This window comes from Tupaia chinensis, unplaced genomic scaffold (genome assembly GCF_000334495.1).
Source record: "Tupaia chinensis unplaced genomic scaffold, TupChi_1.0 Scaffold000604_1, whole genome shotgun sequence".
Taxonomy (NCBI): Eukaryota; Metazoa; Chordata; class Mammalia; order Scandentia; family Tupaiidae; genus Tupaia; species Tupaia belangeri.
In genome coordinates, this window is record NW_006160122.1 from 1670484 (window position 1) to 1676500 (window position 6017).

A 6017-nucleotide genomic window follows, 5' to 3' on the forward strand; every position below is an offset into this window, starting at 1 on the left:
GCCCAAAGTTCCGCGAGCGCCGGAAGTGCCTCGGGGACTCGAGAAAAAGGGGACACCGCAAGGTGATCCAGACTATGCTATGACGATGGCAGCAGTGCCCCCTGCTGGTTGGCGGTGTGGCGGAGCGATACCGAGCGGGTTGCAGGCTCCTGAAGGGGGCGTGCAAGACCCAGAAACCTAAAGTTTAATGGCAGGCGTCCTGGGGTTTGAGGGGGTCCGCTGGGGACAGGGATCCTGTGTGAGTGGACTCAGCGGCTGGGGGGGGGGACGGGTGGGAAGGGGGAAAAACTTGAGTCTGTTAACTTTCAGTGTGATCACCGACAACCTTTTTTCCCTTCTCTGGACTAAAGTGTCTTTGTTAGTAAAATGGGGTTGATAAGGGTTTTTCGTTTTGTTCTAAATTCACAAGTAGAAACGACCTACTGTAATTATCTATCAGCAGGGAACTAGTTAAATCAATATGGTACATCCTATCCAAGCAGTGAAATGCTTCATTCTTAACAAAACAAAACAAAACAAAACAAAACAAAACAAAACAAAACAAAACAGGGAAGCCTGTCCACTTCTTGGTGGAGAAATGAAAACATCTGTCCATACGTTCATAGCAGTGCTCATAATCGACAAAAGTTAGACACAATCCTAAAGTCCAGTAACTGGCGAATTTTTTTTTTTTTTTAATATGGCGCCTACACCATGGACATGTAACAAAAGCATGCTACAGGACGGGAACTGTGAAAGCAAGCAAAGTGAAAGAGGCAGACAGAAGAAAACGCACGTCCCAATGAAATGTACAGAAGAAACCCGAATCTACGTAGACAGAAAGCAAATGCATGGTTGCTTGTGACTAGAGATGATACTGGAAGTATACCCAAAGTATAGCATGAAAAGTTTTCAAAGATATATACACATGTGGGGCCAGCAGGTGGTGTGGTGGTTAGGGTGCTGAACTCCCACATGGCCAATTACAGTTCAAGCCCCACCCTGGTGGCTTGCTTTCTCACTCCTCTCCTCCACCTCCATCTCTCTCTGATGAGCAGTGTGTCTCATAGCAAATTAAAAAAATAAATAGAGGGGCCGGCAAGTGGCGTGGTGGATAAGGGTGCTGGATTCCCACATGGCCAACCACGGTTCGAGTCTCAGACCTGGTGGCTTGCTTTCCTACTTTCCTTTCACTCTCTCTCTCTGTGTCTTTCCGATCAAATTAAAATAAACAAATAAATAAAATGAATGAATAAATAAAATTAAAAAAAAGATTATTTAAATAAATAAACACACACACATACTTTTTTCTTTTTTTAAATAATTAATTTTATTATTTTTTATTAAAGAATTGTTTTATTGGGACCAGCAGTTAGCATAATGGCTATGTTGCTGGACTCCCACGTAGTCGACCGTGGTTCGCGTCCCGGACCCAGTGGCTTAAAACTCATGCCTGGCAGTGTGCGTGTGTGCCCAAAATCCCGAGAGGAGAATGGAGGAGAAGGGATTGGGATGTGACCATCCCCCCTGGGGGGTGATTTCTTGCCTTCTGTCTTTCTGTCTCTCTCTGTCTCTCTGGCGAGTGCACGTGCCCTATAGCAAAAACCTCTCCAAAAAAAAAAAAAGAATTATTTTATTTAGATTTATTTTATTTATTTATATATTTTTTAAAGAAGTTTTTGCTATAGGGCGCATGCACTCGTCAGAAAGACAGAGAGAGACAGAGAAACAGAAAGCAAGAAATCCTCCCCAGGGGGCATGGCCATGCCACAATCCCTTCTCTTCCATTCTCCTCTTGGGCTCTTGGGCACGAGTGAGAAAGTCTGGGACTCGAACCGCAGTCGGCCATGTGAGAGTCCAGTGCCATTAACCACTATGCCACCTGCTGGCCCCTATTTATTATTAATTTTTTAAAAATTTGCTATAGGGCATGTGTGCTTACCAGAGAGAGACAGAGAGAGGGCAGAGAGAAAGTGAGAAGCAAGTCACCAGGTCTGGGACTTGAACTGCAATTGGCCATGTGGGAGTCCAGCACCCTAACTCCCATGCCACTTGCCAGGAGCACATGTTACTTTTTCCATCTGAAAATAAATTTGAAACTAAAAGTGAAAGGGCTGGCCCTGTGGTGTGGTGTTTGAGGGTGTCAGACCCCACATGGCTGAATGACTGGTATGGACTCTGGCCCTGTGGGGATGGTCACATCGCAATGCACCCTCCTCTGTTTCCCCCTCTTTCTGGGGTTTTGGGCACATGTGCACATGAACCCAGAGTGTCTTTCAGGCCACTGGGTCCAGAACTGAAATCACACAGTCGGCCATGTGGGATCCAGCTGCTGTAACCACCATGCCACCAGCTGGCCTGAGACCTTCGTTTTCTGCAATAAACATGCATTGCTTTCATTCATAAAAGTATGACAAAACTGGGCCAGCCATGGTGTACAGGTGGTAGGGGCATTGCTGCATAATGATGGAGTCACATGGGAGGCCCTGAGTTTGAATCCTGGGTTGACCTGAACACACTGGGCACATCTGTGATTCTGGTTGACTGGAAGGCTGGGAGAAAGTGTGGTGAAGCCAGACCCGGTTAAGGGTACCCCCTCCTTCTCTCTCGCTCAGGAAAGAAAGAAACTTAAAAAAATAAATAAAAAGTTGAAAAATGCTATGGAGGGACCAGCAGATAGCATAATGGCTACATCGCTGGACTCCCATGCTGTTGACCACAGTTGGAGTCCTGGACCTGGTGGTTTAAACTCATGCCGAGCGCGTGTGTGTGCGTGCTTAAGATCCCGAGAAGAGAATGGAGGTAAAGGGATTGCCGCATGGCCATCCCCTCTCGGGGGTGATTTCTCACTTTCTGTCTGTCTCTCTGGCTTTCTGGTGAGCTCATGCACCCTATAGCAAAAACCCCTCCAAAAAAAAAAAAAGTGATATGGAGATAATGACCCATGTTTTGCCTACTCATGGGGGTGTTCTGAGGATCATATTTATATATGGAAATGTAAGCAAAATCTCTAACCTTAGGGAAAGGGCCCCAGTCACAACTCTGAGCCCATTGGAAATAGGAACGCTCCATTCTGGGCATGGGGTGGGGGGATGCAGAGGTGGCATAATTAGATCCACACAGATCATGCCAATCCCTCATATGTGGCTGTGATGCAGGCCGACTGAGACTTGGGGCATAAAGATCCTATTGGGAGTCTTTTTCCTTCTGTCTTAAGAAGTTAATTTATTTATTTTTAAAGTTTTGCCACTAGGTGTGTGTGCCTGCATGCGAGAGAAAGCACCCCCTCCCTCCCCGTGCTTGGTCACCCTGCAATCCTGTCTCCTCCTCTCTCCTGTCAGGACTTTGGGTATGAATGCGCACGCACCCGGCATGTTCTCCAAGCTTCCCAGACTGTGACTTGAACAGTGCGCCGCCAGCTATGTGGGATCCAGTCACTTTAACCATCACACCACTGCACTGGCTGGCCAGAGGAAAATTTTTTTTTTTTAAGAATTATTTATTTAATTTTATTTATTCATTCATTCATACATTTTAATTTGACCAGAGAGACAGAGATAGAGAGAGTGTGAGAAAGCAAACCACCAGGTCCTGGGACTTGAACCAGGGTCGACCATGTGGAAGTGTCCACCTCAACCACCACGCAATCTGCTGGCCTCAGGAAATTATTTTTTTAAATAAGAAGCAATCAGGGCAGTTGGCTTGGTGGTTAAAGATGCTGGGCTCCCACACGGCCAACAGCGGTTGGTTCAGGTCCAGGACTGAACTGCTTACTTTCTTACTTTCTCTTTCTCTGACCCTCTCTGGTATGTATGTATAAATAAATAAATAAATAAATAAATTTAAATAAAATGATTCCCCCCCAAAAAAGAGAAGAAGCAAGTTAAGGCACGACCACATGGCCACCTGCAGTTCAAGTCCCAGACTGGCGGCTTGCTTTCTCATTTTCTCTTTCTCTCTCTCCAGTGCTTGCATGTGCCCTATAGCAAATTAAAAATAATAATAATAGGGGGAAGGAAGGGAGCAGGGGATAAATACGATACATTTAATTGACACAAAAATGAAAAGTTCGGGCCGACAGGTGGCGTGGTGTTTAAGGGCGCTGGACTCCCACTGACGGCGGTTCGAGTCCTAGACCTGGAGCGTTGTTTCTCACTTTCCCTCTCTCTCTCACTCTGTCCCTCTCTGGTCAAAATTAAAAATAAAATAAATAAATAAAGTTAAATAAAAAATTACTCTTAAAAAAATGAAAAGTTATGGAGAACCAGCAATTAGCGTAATGGCTATGTCGCTGGACTCCCACGTAGTCGACCGCAGTTCGTGTCCCGGACCCGGTGGCTTAGAAATCACGCCGGGTGTGTGTGCGTGCGTGCCCAAGATCCCGAAAGGAGAACGGAGGAGAAGGGATTGCGGCATGACCATCCCCCATGGGGGGTGATTTCTCGCTTTCTGTCTCTATGTCTCTCTCTGTCTGTCTGGCGAGCGCACGCGCCTTATAGCAAAAACCTCTCAAAAAAAAAAAAAAGGAAAAGTTATTCGCTGATGATAATGTATAGGATGTCTTCGTCTTGACTGATATGCCCTATATTTGTGTTGGGAAAAAAAAAAAAGTTTTGTACACTGTAAAAAAGTATGATGGAGGCCGGTAGGTGGTGTGGTGATTAAGGGTGCTGGACTCCTACGTGGCCGACCATGGTTCGAGTCCTGGACCTGGCGACTTGCTTTCTCACTTTCCCTCTCTTTCACTCTGTCCCTCCTTGGTCAAATTAAAAATAAATAAATATGAAGTTCAATAAAATAATTTTTTTAAAAAGCATGATGATTAAATGTAAATAATAAATAAAAATTTAAAAATAATAACAAAATTAAATAAATAATTCTTAAAAAAAACTATGACACACTTTGCACATCTGGGTTTCTGAGATATTAAATTTGCAAAATGTTTATATATATATATATATTTTTTTTTTTTCCTCTCGGGATCTTGGGCATGCACGTACATGCGCCCAGGGTGAGTTTTAAGCCACCGGGTCCGGGACGTGAACCGCGGTCGACTACGTGGGAGTCCAGCGACATAGCCATTACGCTAACTGCTGGTTCCCCAAAAGGTTTATATTGAAATAAATGCAACGTGGCATCATAACTGCGCTTCAAGCTCTTACGTGGCAAGTTATTCAACCAACGCCTCCCTTCCCCAAACCCTTCCCCCAACCCGATGCTTTCCTTCCCCATCCCCACTTCAGGGAATGGGTCAGCTAGTCCTGCCTTTTCCACTCCAACTGCTACCTGCCTCATCTCACCTGGACCACTCACTAGCCTCCTGACCAGCCTGCTCAGCTTACAGGCCATCCATTATTCATGCCTTGCAGTGAGCTTCTCAGACTGATCATCTAGCACCCCGCTTAATCATTTCCACTGGCTGCTCTACCCGCAGGGCGAGGTCTGTTTAACTTGGCACACAGCTTTTCAGGGCCTGGACTCTGCCTGTCATTTTAGCCTCTTAGCACTTCCTCCAAATGAAATTGCTGCTTCCCCAAATCGTCCTGTTTTCAGGCCCCCAGGCCTTTGCACCAGCTTGGACTGCTCTTCAACAAGTATTTCCTATGCTTGGACTGGTCTTTAACAAGTATTTATTGAACATATACTAAGTGCCTGAGGATAAAAAGACAGGAGCCGGATCCCAGAGAGATGGGAGAAACCAAAATGCGGACATGTAATCGTTAGTTATAAGCACACATGGTTCCTAAAGGGTGGTCGAACTTGTCAGCCACAGCTCGGCCTCAGAAAATGTGGGACTTGAATTGGGCAAGGGAGGTACTTACAGAGGATTCGAATCCAGGATCTACCAGGGACTACCTACGAGACTGTGACTTCGGGCAGTCGACTACAGGAGTCTCCAGCTCCGTGTAATGGAGGTAATAATGCCAGCTCCGTAAGATTTCGGGGAGAATTTAACATGGCATACATGCAATCACGCGGTCTCCGCGGGGCCCCTCCCCCAGGGCGCCGAGGGTGCACGCGCGCAGGGGCCCCGCCGA